Source organism: Ictidomys tridecemlineatus, chromosome 14, assembly GCF_052094955.1.
Source record: "Ictidomys tridecemlineatus isolate mIctTri1 chromosome 14, mIctTri1.hap1, whole genome shotgun sequence".
Lineage (NCBI taxonomy): Eukaryota > Metazoa > Chordata > Mammalia > Rodentia > Sciuridae > Ictidomys > Ictidomys tridecemlineatus.
The window spans coordinates 19,188,986-19,208,680 of record NC_135490.1 but is presented as its reverse complement, the minus strand read 5'-3'; positions in this window follow the sequence as shown (position 1 = coordinate 19,208,680).

Genomic DNA, 19,695 nt, shown 5'->3' with positions numbered 1-19,695 from the left:
GCTAATTCGTAACTGAATATTGCAAGGCACTTGAAAAACTCATCAAAAATGTTTGTACTAACTATAAATTTCAGAGTTCCTAAAGTCTAGGCAATTATTCTTTTTACCCATCAGCAATTTGTATACATCAGATATTAAATCCAGCCTCAGCATATTGCATCTTTATAGGTTTCAGCAGCTAAATCTTCTCATTAAATTAATCTTCCTAAGCATTTTTATATTTGATTAGGCTATGTAGATATACAAAAAGTTTCATTGGCTTTCAGACATTTCACATTATTCATAACAGTCATAATAGTCCTACTTTGTATGAAATTATTTTTTTCTAAAACAGCATTTTTTTCTGTTGTTTGATATACCAAATAGGTTTTTTTTTCTTTAAAAAAATAGAAATGTTTCCCTCTGTAACAATCCATGTTCTTTAGAGAAAACACAGGCTAGGAGTAGAAAGCAATCATTATGAATGCGCTTTCACCACAAAATATTCAGTTTTATCATTTTATATATATCTTGAACCATTGTATGTGTGGGTGTCTGTGGATACATATACACATGTGGTGCACACAGCTCTCACTCATTTTTGGTTCATGAAGAATTTTCTATCACACTTTTAGATATCTATATTTAAAAGCTTGGACTTCACACACAAAATACCAATTGAAAAAGGAAGAAGGAGTTTGTGGATACTATAAATTTAAACAATTGTTCGGGTAAACAAACCTCCATATACATATGCAGACAGTATTCTTCAGGAATAATTAATACAACATAAGAAGCAAAGCAGCACAGATCATTGCTTTTCCTGAACTTGAATAGTTTATAACTTAAAAGGGATTAATATATTTTTATTGACTGAAAATATCAGGAAATCATCATATAAAACCTGATCCATTCACTCATTTTCACTTAGTAAACAAAAATCACTTTCATTTAAGACTTATTTTGAGTGTTATTATCACTATCAAGATTTAAAAAACATACATGTTGCCTGTCTTTTAAGAGAATACTAATGAATGTAGTTATTCATTTCTTTGAAGGAATTAGGTAGAACATTTTAACAAAGTAAAAACAAAGCACATGTGAATATTTATATTTATACTTTAAGTTCTTAAGCTTACATGTTATTTACTTACTTCCAGATATAATTTTATTATTAGACCTCTTTTAGTTTAGTGTGTAAAGGGCAACACATTGGTAATGTTTCGAGGTCAATAAGGTGTAAATATCTGGTATATTAGGAAATTTTGTTATTAAGAATGGGATAAATGTTTCTTCATTGACAAAAACAATATTCTTTTAACTGGTGTCCTAAGAATGAAGTAAAGCATATATATGTTTGATTATTCAGATGTTTTCAAAAGTGCATCTGCATATTCAAGTGGTAGCATAATTTTCACCCTGAACTTTTAGTAGCAAAAAAATTAGTTAAGGACTCATTTATTTAACCCAAATGCTCATCATTAAAGAGATGGAAAGATTAATGATCAATCAGCTATGTGATTTGTATTTTTATTCAAAAATTTGTGATATCCAACCATTTTTCTCTCCTCTTCTTTATTTGTGTCCTGGATTATTTTCTTTCAACACTCTATACTAAATGTCAAAACAATCATATGGTCTTACTCCTAAACAGTTTCCTCTTTTTCATTTCCTCTCAACAGTATTACAGCTCTTTGCTGGCCTTAAAGCTCCAGTTACCTTCATGCACTAGACAATCATGGATCTCCATTTTATTCCAAAATAAAATTTGACTCTTTCAGTATGTGCAATATTACTTTTCTGTTTCCATAACTATACCCTTAGCTCCTGATTACACTGACCAAGCATCTCTTGCACCATGGTACCAATTTCTCTAGCAAAATCTCCTTCAAAGTCCACTTACCCCCTATAAAAATTCAGACTGTCAGGTTTTCTTGGTAAAACACTGCAATTAATTATCATCAAGGCCCCTAAAATAAAGTAGCTTTTTAAGAAGGAATTCTCATCTTTAATGGTAACTACAGTGATGATTAAGTTTTAGTCATTATCCTTAAAAAAGCTGCTGTACCTATCTCTCTGATGTCCTTCCTGCATCTTCAATTTCATCTTCATACTGTGTCTCTGGCTTTGATGAAGCTCTTTGTACATGTTCCAGTCAACCTGCTGCTTTGCACAGATCATTGCTTTTCCTGAACTTCTACTCTAGGCATTCTTCAAAATCCAATTCACAGAAGATGGTGGAGTAGAGTAGGCTGCTTTCCAGACTGCTCCCTGGCATGAGACCAAGGGAGCAGATATGCAGCCTCTTAGTGAAGTGGGTGAGAGAGGGAATCCACTGGGATTTAATAATTCATACCCAGAGCAGCACAGGGACTCAGAAGTTTGGATACATTAAAAGAAAATTTTAAAAAAGCCCACCATCCCTATGGCTGCCAGAGACAACCCACCACATGCAGAGAGGGGAAGTAGAGAAAGTCCCATTTCAGTCAGTGTTGTGGCTGTTTTGGTGTGGAGAAATCTGAGATCAAAATGTTAATTGAACTTATCTGAGCTAAGAGGCTACAAACCATGGGGGTCCTAGACAAGCGCACTGGGGTGGTAAATAAGTGCACACTGCATCCCAAGTACCCACAAAAAGCTGGGGTGAGCATACACTCTCCCCACTCAACATCTGCGGGGCTCAGGAAATCAGAAAACACACACACACACACACACACACACACAGACACACACACAGACACACACACAGACACACACAGCCAGAGTGTCCCAGCAGGGACCTATCTAAGAATTATCAGCTGAGTTCCACCAGATATTAAAGAAGACCTAACACCATTCTTTCTCAAATTATTCCACAAAATTAAAAGAGAGAGAACACTCCCAAATAATTTTTTATAAAGCTAGTATAACCCTAATACCAAAACCAGGCCTAGGTGCTTCAAGGAAAGAAAACTACAGGCCAATATTCCTGATGAACACAGATGCAAAAATTCTGAATAATATATTAGCAAAATGCATTCAAAAGCACATCAAGAAGTTTCACTCCAAGGATGAAAGATTTGTTTAACATACACAAATCATTAAATGTGAATCATCACTTAAACTGAATTTAAAAAAAAAAATCACTATGTTCATCTCAATGGCTGCGGAAAAGGCCTTTAATAAAATGCAACAACCTTTCATGTTAAAAATGCTAGAGAAGCTAGAGATTGAAGAAGCTTACCTTAATATCATAAAGGCCATTTATAACAAACCCAAAGCCAACATCATACTACATGGGAAAAAAAAACTAAAAGTATTTCCACTAAAATCAGCAACAAGACAAGCCTGTCCACTCTCATCACTCCTATTCAATCTAATCCTCAAAACATTAGTCAGAGCACTCAGGCAATAAAAGGAAATCAAAGGGATACAAATAGGAAAAAAAGAAGTCAAACTATCTCTGTTTGCCTATGATATGATCCTGTACTTAGAAGAAACATAAAAAACTCCACCAGAAAACTTGAAGAGCTCATAGACAAATTTAGCAAAGTAGCAGGATACAACAACACCCACAAATCAATAGTTTTCCTATACTCCAACAGTGATTCAGTCAAGGAAAATGTCAGGAAAGCCATTCCATTCACAATAACCTCAAGAAAAAAATTCCTTGATAATTAATCTAACCAAGGAGGTAAAAGAGCTCTACAATAAGAACTAGAAAACACTGATCAAAGAAATAGAAAAAGAACGTAAAAGATGGAAGAACATCCCATGTTATTAGATAGGTAGAATTAATATTGTAAAAATGGTCATACTACCAAAACCAAGATACAGGTTCAATGCAATCCCTATCAAAATACCAATAACATTCTTCACAGAATTAGAACAAAACAATCCTTAGATATATTGGAAGATTAAGAGACCCAGAGTAGGCAAAGCAACACTAAATAAGATAACTGAAGCAGGAGGCATCACAATACCTGACCTGAAATTATACTACAGAGCTGTGGTAATAATAACACCATGGTATTGGCATCAAAATAGACATGAAGACCAACGGAACAAGTTAGAATACACAGAGACAAATCCACAAACCTATAGCCATCTTATATTTGACAAAGTTGTCAAAAATGTATCTTGCGGAAAAGACAGCCTTATTAACAAATGGTGCTAGGAAAATTGGAAATTTATATTCAAAAAAAGTGAAAAATTAGATCTCTATCTCTCATCCCACACAAAACTCAAATCAAAATGCATCAGACTTAGGAATTAGACCATAAACCTTAAAACTGCAAAAAGAAAACAGGGTCAACACTTCATCATATAGGTGCTGGCACAGACTTCCCTAACAAGACCCTCAAAGCACAAGAAATAAAACCAACAATCAATACGTGGCATGCCACTAAACTAAAAAGCTTCTCTACAACTAAGGAAATCATTAAGAGCATGAAGAGGGAGCATCCAGAATAGGAGAAAATCTTGGTCAGCTATTCCCCCAATAGAGGATTAGTATCCAGAATACACAAATTCAAAAAACTTAAAAAATAAAACAAAACAAAAATAAATAACCAATCAATACATGGGGGAAAAGAACTAAACAGAAACTTTTCAATAAAGGAAATGTAAAAAGCCAATGTGTAAAAATGTTCAACATCTCTAGTAATCAGGGAAAGGCAAACCAAAACTACACTGAGATTTCAACTCACTCCTGTCAGAATGGCAATGATCAAGAATACAACAATGTTGTGGGGAGAAAGGAACACCTGCTGGGACTGCAGACTATAAAACCACTCTGTAAAGTAGTGCAGAGAGTCCTCAAAAAAATAGGGCTGGGGGGCTGGGGTTGTGGCTCAGAGGTAGAGTGCTCACCTCGTATGCATGAGGTACTGGGTTCGATCGTCAGCACCACATAAAAATAAAATTAAAAAATTGATGTGAATATACTAGGTATACAACCAGACACATGAAAAATTGTGCTCTATATAGGTAATAAAAATTGTAATGCATTCTGCTGTCATATATAAATTTTTAAAAATTTACATTAAAAAAAAAACTAGGGATGGAAACACTGTATGACCCAACTATCCCACTCCTGGTATTTTCCTAAAAGATTTAACATTGGCATACTACACAGCCACATCAATGCTTAAAGTAGCACAATTCACAAAAGCTAAATCATGGATCAATCTAGATGTTCGTCAATAGATGAATGGATTAAAGTATCTGTGGTAGCCATTAAAAAGAATGAAATTATGGCATTTGCTGGTAAACGAGTGGAAATCGAGAATATCATGCTAAGTGAAATTAGTCAAACTCAGAAACTCAAAATATGCAGAAGATAGCACAAAATAAAGGAAAAGGGGAGGAACGATGAGATTATATAAAGAGCCAATCAAGGTAATTTATAAGCAAAAGAAAGTATAGTAGAGGAAGAAGGAGCCAAGAGGGGAAAACAGGAAGGAAAGATGAGGGGAAAAGGGAGATCATGAACATAAATCGATTTCCAAGCACGTCTGCAATAGAACCTTAAAAACAAACAAACAAACAAACAAAAAACAGTTCACATCACCAAGATGTCTTTCCTGACTCCTGTACTTTTCATTATTCCCCATATAATTAACCATCTAGCCCCTTCAGAAGACTTGAAGCTAAACTTTCTCATAGCCTTTTTTCCCTTTTTTAAAGTCTGAATAGTATAGTTCATGATACTTGTTTGCTACTCAATAAGTATTCAAATAAATTATAAGTGGATTTTACACAAAATAAACTACAAGTACCTAAACAACAGAATCCTCTGAACGGTTTTATCAGTACCTCTATATTACCAGATGTTGGTTCAATTTATTTAATATTATCAGTGTACATATAATAATCAGCTTCCCCTCAAAGGCTTAACCACTTCATAGGTTGGTTAAAACTGTTTTTATACTCCAACATATATACTTATGATTATTGAAACAATTTCCTTCTCCTATATCCTTAAACAATAAAACTTGTTTAAGTGACCAATAAGTTAATGATAACCAAATCTTAGCACTTGATGTCTCTTAAATTTTTTTCAGAAAGAAATAGTATAAGACTATATTGCAGAACTCGCAGTGAAGCACAGAACTCTGTTTTGATAGTGCATTTCTCTGTTCATTATTGTAGTGTTTTGATTGTGCACTATACTAAAGCAAAGAAAGATGCCTTCATTAGTGTATTTCTAGGTGAACTTATTATTTGTCATGCTAAATCTAGGACCACATCAGGGCCACAGGAATCCTTATTTGGGATATGAGCTGTGTTCAACAGCCTCTAAGTTTCACATAGATCAGAAAATTTAGTCCTCCCTCATTTCTACAGTGTTGTATTTATAGCCAAGAGGTGGCCTTTCCCTACAGTAATATTAGCATTTCCTATGGGACCACAACAAGAGAAAATATTTGTTTTAAGCAAAAAATGAATAAAGACATTTCTACTCTTATTTTGATAACGATTGACTAGTGTTATTATTTAGTATTATCCAACAAGGAACTAAATAGTCTAATTAGTCAATTAATGATTGTTCTTTCACTTACATACAATATTTTTACATTTTTGAAAGGTAATTTAAGTATGAAAATTATGACAAGGCTACTGATAAGATTAAAGGATATGAAACAATGCTTCTAACACAGGGCTAAGCAATGGTTCCAATAAATGACAAAATCAACTATTACATTATGTTGAATACTATCAGCAATATCAGTAGGCAATATCACAATGATACGAGAGCACCAAAAATATCTTCCAAACTTTATTTTAGTACAAATTCTATTGGTCACTTTTTAAGAGAATTCAGATTTATTTTTCATTTAATTCCAATATAAAATATAACCACCACTATGCTAAATCCTATACATTTGAAATACTTTTTCCACAACAAAATTCCAAGACTCATGACATATCTTCATATAAATAACAAATCCATTATAATTTTTATATAAAATACAGTGTTCGATTAAGTATAGAAGTTCTAAAAAACTAAACATTCAGTTTTCCAAATGAAAGATGAAATTATTCCTGCTAAAGCTAATAGTGAATTATATGGGACTTTTTCCGAATCTGTAATCAACACAAAAGTGATCGTGAAAATATTTGATTTAAGTATTACTAAAGTTTTAAATGTATAACACTTACCAAAAAATTAGTCTTTTGATTCTTTGATGTTCCTGCTATTCAAAATATTATGTTTGATTTCTAAATCCCTAATTGTTGAACATGGAAAGCATAAATCAACATTGACATAGTGTTAAAAACAACAAGAAATTTATTCCTTTTAAAATAACAATTTACTGCAAGCCTGAAATATCTATTGCTGGCTAATTTTTTCTTAAATAGAGAGAAACGTGATTTCATTCTTAATATGCCTACAGGAAATAAAACAATACTATTTTTGTCTCTGTCATCCCAGTATTTAAAAGTTGTTGCTCTTTATTGCAATTCATTCTAGTCTTCTTGTATGCACAGGTAGGCTATAAAAGTTTCCTATGTTAATAAATTGATTTAGTATTTTTAAAAAGGAATTTTTAATACAAAGCAAAGTATTTAATAAATAATTTCAGAGTTGACATTGTGGTGGTAAAAATTTTGGTAATATTATACTAATGAAGTTTGAATACTCTTCCAAGAAAAAAGCAAAATAGTGGGTTTTATAACTTGACCCTGAAAAGAGAAATAATTTCATGTACAAGCAGATGAGCAAAGTTTGGATAATAAAACAAATCATTTTACCACATGTACTTTTATTTGTGAGGACTCTAGTTTCACAAGAAGATGGATTCCATTTAGCAAGAAACTTCATTCATTTCATTGGATCAAATAATGGAGAATGTGACTTAATGTGTTGAGCAATTTCTACCAGAGCATGCCTCCAAGTTGAGATTTGTGATGATTTTTAATTTTTTGAATGCATACAGATAAGCTGTATTGATTAGAAAAACTATTTTACATTTTCATCATAATTTCAGCCATAACATTTATTTTGACTGGTACATAGAAAGACCTTAATTCTTTGAAATAGTAAACAGAATTGAGAGTATAAAAATTGAATTTTTAATGCACTGAGTTAATGTAAAAAGACATTTTCCACATCAACATACTCATCTGACAATCAAGAAACATGTCCTGGAGCTAGAATTAAGCTTTAAGACTTTGTTTTCTCTCTTAGACAGCGATTTATAGAAATAATCCAGTATATCAAAAAGAAATATATGATTTATGGGTAGGAAGTTAGTCATGTAGAAAAGATTCAGTAATTACCAATGAGAATTTTCAAAAAATATATTTATGTTAATCCACAAATAATTGAAGCTGAAGGAAATGTGTTAAAATGTTATTTTTGGAGACACTAATATGTACCATGGAGGATGTATTCTGCCTTATTTTCATGGCGCTGGCTTCTTTTGTTTAAAGATTTGTTGATTTATTATTCAGATGTATTCAGGGGCAAACATTTTTGCTGTATTTTTCTTTCAGCATCCAAAGTTATAACAGTAATTCTTAAATAATTCAACATACAAATATCCAACTAGGACCATGAATCTGCAATTGCAGAATTCTTTTCAACAAAATATTTTAACTTTATATTAAATTAAATATTGTATCTCATTGCCAGTAGGTTTCATGAATAAAGTTACAAAGGTTAAAGCAGCCAAAGATAAGACGAGAGGCTGATTAAATAAATTAGTCTCCAAAAAAATAGTTATTTATTTTTTGAAATACATAAATATAACCCCATTTCTTTATCTGACCCCACAATGTCAACTTAAGAAAACTTGCCTCTGAAATACAATTATAAGAGGAAAAGGCTCATCCTCAGAAAGTGGATTCCTTATAAATTTCAGGACTCTGGTTCTATTTTGCCATTGGTGTAGGAAACTTCTAGTCTTCTGTATAAATGCCTCCAAATCAATATCCTTACATGAGTTCTTTATGGCATGGTTGAGAAAAAAATTCTGAAAGGAAATGAAGGTCTTATAAAAAACAATGTGTAGAAGATAACACCATCATCAATGCAACATAAGAGAGTTTTAAAAATGATGTTGATAGTCCATACATGTGTTTATAGCCAATCTTTTTCAAGACCCAACACAGCTGGGTGCTCACATCATCAACTAAGGAGAGTTCCAGAGGAGAGGACAGCATCAATATTTTGAAAGCTGAACGAAAATGTAGCTGATTCAGTCTCCCAAGAACATGGACGTCTGTGCTAGCTTTGTGTGAAGCCCGGAAGCAAGCAGGGACTCAGAATTCAGCCCAGCAAGGTATGTCTCAAAGAGACAGGTGGGACTGGACTCACTGTCTCCCAGATCCTCTCTACCTCCCATGCTGCTGGATAACTCTCTTGGCAAAAATCTGGGTAGAGAGGCAAAAGTTTCACTTCTGGGACAGCTTGAATCATCATGGCTCTAATCTCCACAGCTGGGAACCTCATTGCCAGGGATGGAACTGGGATGACAGGGGGGACTTCAAGGATAAGTGTGGACACTGACCACTGAGATTCCTATCCTCAAACCTAAACGGCTCCAACACACTGTGGCAACCAGTTTTGCAGCCTATATCTAGGAAGTTGAAGAATTTCTCTGCAATAAAATTGGGTAAAATATCTAAAAAAATAAGACCACTCGGCTACACTGCAGGACAGTATACCAACAGGCTTTCAGGGTCAGTACAATCTGAAGTAATAATAATGTATTTGCAAACTAAGATCTCAGAAAAAGGAAAGATGAGAAATTATTTTCTTTGTCACCTTGAGTGAAGCGGTAATACATATCAGAAGAACAAAAAAAGAAAAAAGGTGGGGAGGGGGGAATTAAAATGATCATATATATATATTATTTTCCTAAATACACACAAAGCAAAGCATGTTAATTCAAAAAATAGTTTTAAAATGTGATGTGAGAATTTACTATTTTTGATGAGTATGTGCCTGTTGTTTACTTGAGTTCTTTCTTTTTTCTTATCATTTTCACTTCTTTATGCTCATTATTATTTTGAAATAGTATTAAACTTTTGGGGTTTCAGATGACAATTAGCAGTATTAGGAAAAAAATTATTACCAAATGTATATGAAACAATCACTCATTTTAACAACTCATACAAAAGTAATATTCTCAAATCCATAAGATAATTATTAGTAAATTAAATAATTAGGTTCTTTTGATAAAGAGTCAAGGATTTCACATAGTAGCTTGTTACTAGATATAAATTTTCTATTAATTTTTTTCTGCTTCCAAGAAACTGGGTTGACTTCATGCTCCATTTAATCATTCAAAATGAAAAGAAAATAGGACATAAACTTAAGGGAGTAAAGGTACTTTATTGTTCTTTGATCCAGAAAGTGAAGTATTCTACTTCAAATATCCCTAAAGATCTTGCTACCATTTTAAAATTCTATCCTTATTATTTACTTACAATTTTTTATTCCCAAAGTGAAATATTCCACCTTTTCTTATTATATATGAACATTTTGCATATTGTTATTCTGAAACATTTCTGAAATTTCTCTGTAGCAGAGAATTTGATTCAGTCTTATTTTCCTTATAACTGAGAACATGTAATATTCTTTTGTAGTTAAGATGAAAGAAAACAGAAAAATATCCATTTCCAGAACATGCGTATAAATAAACACAATAATTGCAATTTTAAGCACTTTTCAATGAAAGACAATTTTACAAAAATTATAAAAGCAAAAATTCTTTGTTCTCTAACGACAGATATTTTTCTCCCATATATTAAAAGTAAGATTTACAAACTGTTGTCAGAACACCAACAGACTTTCCTACTCATGCATTTTTTCTTCCCCATATTAGACTTTGTTCTTTATAACAAGTAAAATGGGAACTTACTGTTTAGATGTTCACTAATTTCCATATTTAATAGTCAGATAATAACTTCTAGCTTCTGTCATAAAATAATTATCACCAATTAATTTGACAGCACTTAAAAAATAAGCATTGTTCAGTGTTTTCTGGTTACTTTAAACAACAGAATTTTTTATTCCAGCAATAATCTTATCCTTCTAAAGTGAATAGATAATTGTCCTTAGTATTATTCCTTAGGGAAATTCTCTGCAATCAGGCTTGGGCCCACAGAGAGATTTTTCTGGGAGAAAAGAAAACCAGCATATATTTTAGCAGTTATATTTAGCAGGACAGGTTTTATGAATTGGAAAACCAAGGGGTCACAAAACACAAGTGATTTTTCCCTGGTGGACTATTTACAGAGTTCTAGGGTAGCATACTAAGCAGAAGAGGAATGTGAAAGACCCTGGAATTCAGAAAATACCTCATTAGAGAAAAGCCTGATAAAAATATGAGACCATACTCGCCCTCAAAGCATTTGCTAGATTATGAAATAATGTTGGGGTGGAGGTTTAAGCACCAAACTGAAACCATCTGAAGTAGGTAACTAAATCCCCCCATACCATAGTCCTTTGGTGATTAAATATTACCTATAACTTAGGATGAGACAGAGTTCCACATAAATTGAATTTTACTATTTCTTTTCTAAGATATCATTGTTGAGGAATATTGTCCAAGTAGAACGAAATGGATCAAGCTGGGCATGGTGGCACGTGCCTATAATCCCAGCAGCTCAGGCTGAGATAGGAGGATTCTGAGTTCAAAGCCAGCCGTAACAGAAAGAGAGGCGCTAAGCAACTCAGTGAGAACCTGATACAAAATCCTATTTTCTGTGACCTATACATTGTCAACTTTTATACATGTTTTTTTCCATATACTGAAATAAAAGATTTGGAAGTCACTAAGTTGTCAAGTGTTTAATACCTATTTATTAGGTTTATTCATTTCAGAACACTCATAGTAATGCCTTCAATTATTCACCCAGGCCACGCACCACAGTCAGAACATAGCTGTGTGCTGGATGCCATTCCCTGTGAAATGAGGAGTTTTGAGAGGATACATAGTCTCAGAGAATGGCTCTCAGGCATATAAATTTTAGTTAGTGCATAGATATTTAAAATCTGCAAATTGGATCATTAAAAGTATAGTTTTCCCACAGCCCTTACTAAATCTTTCTGTGTTTTAGATGGTACCAACACACTGTTTTGATAAATCATTGATAAAGGACACCAACATTTGAAATATGGGCAGATAAAGAAGTACTGGGGGAAAAAAAGAGAAAGATACAAGGAAAATCAGTAAAATACAATCAAGTCATGAAAATTTGGTTATAAAAGAATTTGATGAGTCAAGCACAAAAAGAGAGCATCCTTTTCATGTCCCTGCCTGGTATGGCCACCTGCCCACCTTGGCAGCCTTTCGCCTTGTTCACTGTGCTCCACTCCTGGATCCAAGAACATATCATACTCTTTCTTGCCTTAGGGTTTTTCCATACACTTATCTCCATGCCAAGAAAGATATTCGCTGTCCCTGTCACCACATTCATCCCTTTCCTGGACAATTTGCAATCATGCCTTCAGGCCTTATATTGATATCTAAACCTAAGGCAAACACCCAAGCTCACATTTTTGTTTATGTCCTCTTTTTTCCACACCCTAGCACCTGCATTAGCCTTTTATTTGGGAACTTTTGATAAATCATAATAATTTGTGTTTATTGGTTTAATTGCTCTATCCCTTGCTGAACTCTGTAAGCAATGTGGCAATTGAGGCTGTCAATCTTGTACACTGACATATCACAGCTTTTCTCACTGTTAATTATAATCCGTTGGAGTGGGTAATAGGTAGAATTGCAAGACATTGGGGAAAATTTGTATATGGACAGACATTTCTTGGTTTCTTTAATTAATATCACTTAAATATTTTTCCACCTATGAGCTAATAAAGACTGAAACATTATATTTAGTTGGTAAGTTTCTTTAGCCTTTATTGTTGTTATTACTGTGTCCCTCACGACATTCACTATTTCTTAGAGTCTAGGCCAGCTGCCTTATTATAGGATATCTTACTCTCTAGTGTTATCACAGATGATATGGCTTTGGAGACGGGTCTTAGTTGTTCCCTGAGAAAAGATGGAACTGGATGCAGGATTGACAGGAGACCTCGGCTGAAGTGAGGGAAAAGGATTTTAGCACAAGCAAGTCAGAGGCATAGACAAAGGTTTATTTATAAAAGTAGATTTACATCTAGGAGAGAATGCTGGTCATCTCTTTAGCCCCTTGGAGTAAAGGGAGAATGGGGTCCTCTGGACAGTGAGAAATGTGCTTTTGGGGTTCCCACTTCTTCTTTTAAAGTAAACTTGGTGAAAGGGTGGCATGAGAAGGAAAGCAGGAATATCAGTCTGGTGATCTCAGGGCAGGTTATGGTGGTCTGGTCCATCTCAGGATCCTCAGACCCATGTGGTCTTCATTATCTAATCAGTAGATAGCAATAGAAAGTTCCCCTAAATTGTGGATTTCACAAAATATCATTTCTGTCCTTATTTAATCTATGTTTTGGGTAGTTAATGGTGCTCAAGGTAATTCTTGTAAGTGAAAGGATTCATGGTTAATGTTAAGGTACAGATTTCCCAGGAATTTGAGAGTGACAAATCTGGGAAAGAAACTGGATGAAAAAATGACCAGGCCTAGAAAAGTATGTGGAACTTCTGAATTAAACTTTTATTTCTTTTCCTTTCTTTATTTATTCATCCTACTTATTTCTTATTTCTTTCATTACTACCTCAGTCTAATTGTTTCCTCAGGATTTAGTTTTGATTAAACTTTTTTTGACAAAAAAAAAAACAAACCTGCTTAAGATTTTTTGGCATTGAAAGTTACCTTTCCTTACATCTGGAGAGAAATCATAATTTTTCCTTATTTAATAATACAATATGTTCACTGGCTTATAGATACTATGTGCTTTTATATTTTGAATAATGGTTCTCAAACACTGTACCATATCCTCCAAAAATGAATAAGAATTATTTTTTAAAACCTTAAAAGGTAACTATGAATTCTGGTCCTGTATCAGTTTCTAAAAGAAGCAGGAAAGAAAATAGTCAAATGCATATAAGCCATACATTAATGAACTAATGCACAGCATGAGAAGTATCATTAGTAATATTAATCCCAGTGGCTGGGCAGGCTGAGGCAGGAGGATCGAAAGTTCAAAACCAACCTCAACAAAAACGATGTGCTAAGGAACTCAGTGAAATCAAATACAAAAAAAAAAAAAACCCTCTAAATAAAATACAAAATAGGTCTGGGAAGGTGGCTTAGTGGTCAAATGCCCCTGAGTTCAATCCCTGGTATCCATAATAATAATAGTAATAATATTGTGTTGCACACTGAAATTTTGCTAGAAGAGTAGTTTTTAGATGTTTTTAACATATACATACAAAAAAGGGTGATAGTTCTGTATATTTGTTGACTACTAATAATTTGACTATATGCATATCAAAACATCATTGCATCATTGAATACTTCAAGTATGTACAATAAAATGATTTTTAAATATTATGGTATTATTTAATCACCCTTCTATGATTACTTGTAACATTTTTACTCTTATTAATAAGAGCCAAAGATGTCATCATGTATTATTTCCTTTTCCAGTTTGTCTGAAGACTATAGCTCAAAACCATGATTTCCATATTAATCACCAAAAGGTCAATCTCAGAATCTCAATGAAAACAAATTTATCTACGTGGTGCTTTCTTCTAGTACCAGCATATCTAAGTGCCTCCCAGTTTAAGTTGACATTATCACTGTGAGATTGTAGCAGGGACTTTAAAATTCAGGCTTTATAGAAATATTTTAGTCTAAATATGGATACATTATGGAAACCATGTTTAAATCAAGATTCAGCAGAATAAGAAGAGGATTAAGTGAAAAGCAATTATGATTTTCAATCTTGAGATTATTTTTAAGGTTATATTTTTAGACAAAGATTCTATTTTTCCCACTCCTCTGACTCTACATTTAATTCTTCCATTAAAGGGAATGAATTCTTTCTCTTAAAAAATTCATTGTTAAGGAACTTGCAACCCAAATTTCCCTGATATGATCATCATCTATTTAAAATCTTTTCTTGAAATTTTTTTAACTATTTAGCTTTTCAATCAAAATTAATAATAATAATAAATATTATATAATTCATTTGATCTTATGTCAGAGATGAGAAAATAGAATCTTTCAAATACTTTGCCCAGAGAATCCCTGTCATCAAGATCTGTTAATGCATAAAATGCCCAGTTTTTCTCCCAATGCAACAGTAGGTATTATGTAGAAAATTTAAATATAAAATATTGAAGTTTAGCCAACTGTAATACCAAGTGGCTGGGGAAGCTGAGTTAGAAGGATTTGAGGTTCAAGTTCAAAACCAGCTTCAGCAATTTATTGAGGCCCTAAGCAACTTACCAAGACCCTGTCTCAAAATTTTAAAAAATAAATAAATAAAAATAATAAAAGAGGATAGGATGTGGATCAGTGTTGAATAAGCCCTTGGTCAATCTCTGGTACCTAAATATAAATAAATAAATTAATTAATTATTAAGAGTTTATAATAATAAATAGTAAAGCTTCATTTAATTTTTAAGAACAATCAATGCTCAGTCAGTTTTAAAGGAGCAATTTAAAATTAGAAATGTTTAAAACAAATCATAGTTATCCTTTATGAAAAGACATTAAGCTTCATGTTTGTATAACAAAATATAATCTACCGTCATGTATAACTATAAAAAACAAATTTAAAAAATCAAAATATAAAACCCCAAAAGTTCATGTTTATTTATTTTAACTATGTTAACCATGAACCATCAAAACATGATGAATGTAGCAGATTCTATGTAGGTTCTATAAACACTGTCATATATGAGTAGAATCAAATACAAAATTTTTTATAGGGGACCTGATAGTTTAGGACCATGTAGTTATTTGGATGGGCTCAGAAAATCATGCCTTATTCATAGCAGAATGTGGTTGGGGAAAAAGCATGATCACACTTTTTATTTGAAGATATGTTTCATTTAATTTGATATGATAAGCTACCTGTAAGGAACAAATTGTTATGGCAACAAAGCATATCAAAGCTTACCAAGAAATCAGGTTAGGATTCCTTCTATCTTGTACAAACACCCAACCTGACAGGTATATAGTCTCTCCTGGCAGAGCAGGGTGGTGTAACTCGAGTTCCTCACATAAAAAGAATGGCCCATCGTCAAAGGTTCTGCAAGTGAAACCAGCGGGAAGATGGCAGACTGAGGTGGGTTCCTATGCCCAAGGTAGACGGGGCAATGGAAAACATTTCTGGCATGACAGAAGTGATAGAATAAATGATCCCAGGGATAAGTAATTTAATTCTCCAATCTTGGTAGTTCATCCACATCATTTTACATTGAATTATTTTTTTGATTATATAATGAAGAAGTTCCAGTAAGTATAAATAATATCTGTTCTTTACTAATGCCACTAAACTTGAAATGTTCCATCTCAAATGTAAAGTGATATTCTACTAGTGGACTAATTCAAATCGGCATTTTATAGAAAAAATTTATAGGAAAATATAAGAAATTTTGGAAAGATGAGAAGAAAATAATATTTGATTAAAAGTCACCTGACTCAGGTTGCAATAGTAATTTTCTTGGGTGCTAACACGTTTGCTAGATTATATTTACTTAAGAATTATATCTGCAATAATATTTTTTTTCTCTCAAGGAGATTATTAATTATACATTATATAGGTTTACATTCTCAACCAGGTATGGGGTGAGAGCAATTTTAGAGGTTCTCCTTTTGAATAATGAAACCTTTAAAAATCTGTTGTAAGAAAATAGACCTCTTATGTATTTATGCCATCTACTGAAATTAAATTGTATAAAAACTTTAACAAAATAATTCCTTTTCAAAATTTAGGATAAAATTTATTGAAGAATGAAAATGGAAGTTTAAGGAAAGTTTACAGAATGACATGTAAACTGAATTGTGAAGTATCTGCTCAAGTTTTTTTATATGAATGTTGGTGAACATCAACTAGCTATTATTTAATTTTCATCTGAGTTTAAGTTCCTGCTATCCATATTTACAATACCCTGGCAATTATATCTTTAACAACTAAAAGTATGGTCAAAATTTTTAGATGCTAATATAAAATATGTGAGAATCTGATAATCAATGCCTTATTTCAGCTCCCCCCCACCCTGCAACCCTGCGCAGCACTTTCTGAAACATGCTTGCTCCAAATAAACTCATTTCATCTGTGAATTAAATTGTCATCACTCTGCTGATCACTTCCTTAAGTCTGATCCAGGTCTCTTTGCTGGATTCTATCCTCACTCATTTAATAGTTTAATAAAAATTTAATGCTTACTAAATCTAGGTACTCCTTTAGATTATTATGAACAATGATAACAACAAAAATACTCCAATCCTCATATAATTACATGCTCCCGTAGTAAACAGTCAGTAGGCAAAGGACAATTTAAATTTTTACTCTGCATTATTCAACATGGTGGCTCTAAGAGAAACAAGACAATTGAGGAACTGAAAAACATCTAATCTAAATTAATATTTACTACAAAAAAGTAAAATATCTCATTAATAATTTTATATGGGATATATATTAAAATATTTTGGATATACCAGATTAAATGAACTATATTATTAAAATTATATTAGTCTTTTATTTTAGTATTTTAATAGCATGATTAGAAAAATAAAAAAAATTATATATATGACTCATATTCCATTGTGAAGGATATAGAATTGATGATAAACCCCCCCCAAGGCAGCATGTGACCTGGGAGGAGGAAAGGAGGAAGAAGCCAAAACTTTGATCCTTCCAATCAATCATCTCCCAGTGACAGAAGCAGCCCTGGAAGGGAGATAACCATCGATCCAAGATAGCAGTCCCTGAGAGGAGGGATCCTTTCCCAAATAAATTCTCTCCCAGTGACAGTGAAACTACACATCAATCTTGTCCCTAGGTCAAGATGATGACCTCAGGAGGTCAGATGAGCACTGGACTCTAACCCTGAACCCTCCACTCCCTCCCTGTAAAAATACTGCCTAATTATAAAAACTGGGCCCAGTAAAAACAAGTTCCAGATGTTTGCAACATTTTGCCCAGACCCTGTTGAAGTCTTCAAGGACTAAGAAACCCCCCAAATGTAACCTACATAAACCCATTCTTCCCCCATAATTGGTGCCATTTTCTGCTCAGAAAGTGTGCTCATCAGATGCCTGATTTCACTGCTGAATAAAGGCTTTGCTGAATCAGCGAGGTTTGCACCTGTCTCACTCACTCTTGTGTTTATGCTGGGCAGTGCTTCTGTACTTAATTTAATCTAATATTAGGGAGCAACCTGTGCTACCAAGAAAAGGAGTTGAGCCTGCTTTTAAAACTGGGAGGTTGGCAAATGCCTCTTTAAGCAGACATCTGAAATGCAAGGCCAATCTTGCAACTATCTGGAGGATACTCCAGATGAAGAAACAGAAAGTACAGGTTCCATAGATTAGGACTGAGGTAGAATGGTGGGGCTGGGAGGCCTCTTTCCCCTTGTCAACCTGTTCTCCTGTTCTACTTTCAAATCATGGGTGCTTTACTACCCACCCATTTAATTTTTTCAGCCTAGAAATCTTTCAAACTCTCTTTTCTCTCCCAAAGTCCACTGATTAGAGACCCTGCTTATTCACTTCCTGTCAGTTTTGCTTATTTCACCCTCTCTTCACTCCCTGTGCCCAGGTTATCAACATTTTGTGCCTCAGTTACTGTCTTTAAACAGATCTGCAAGCTTTCAATCTTACCTACCACTACATCAGACAGATCTTAACCAAGTTATGTTGTGGAATAGCCCCAAATCTTAGTGGCTTATAAGACACTTACACTATCTTATAGTGTTTTTTTTTTGTTTTGTTTTGTTTTCTTTCATAGATGAGCTTTATATCTGTTTTGTGTCTTCTTTATTTGAGACCCAAGTAAAAAAGAAAGGATTGAAGGAAATCTGGGATTGAGGCAAAGGAGATTAGAACTACCTAAAGGTTCTTAGAGCTTCTGCTTGGAAACAACACATTCATTGTCCTTGTTAAGTGTCTGAGTCCGATGTCATTATTCCTGAGGTCTGACCTTCTAGGAGAGTGAGACCTTGAAAAACGACCTGCAAGAACGCACCCCCTCCCCATGTTGCTGAACTTGGCTCAAAATGTTTTCAAAGCAAAAACATAATCATTTTACTCATCTGTTTAAACTTAATTCATATTTTTCATTATTAGAACCAATAATTTGAATTTCTTAAAATAATTAAAAGCCTTTTCATAATCTGCATTATGTGGGTTTTTCTCTCAATTATCTTGTTTTCCTATGTGTTGGAATCTTTGGTCTGTGATAAAGGTCCCAAAAGCCCACTTCAGAGTGATTTGTATTCTTATTGGCAGGGAGAGGGTTCACTTCCTCAGCCAAGAGAATAACTCTAAGAATAGCAGGTAGACAAGAAATGTAACATCCCATTGATTTAAGCCAGAGCAGGACCAAAATGGCCTTAGGTAAATTGCTTTATAAAAGAAAGCATATGGAGGGCCAGCTCCATATGCTTACATCTATTACCTATCAAATGTTCCCCATCTAGAGAAAAACAAAAATTCATCAGTGCAATATTAAAATGTGAAATTCACAATTTACAAAAGGATAATATTCCATAACTAGGTTTTCACCAAAAATACAAGATTCATCTGATAAAATCAATGCATTTCACTCTATTAACAAAGAAAGAAAAACATACGAACCTGTCACTATTACAAAAAAGAAATCATAAA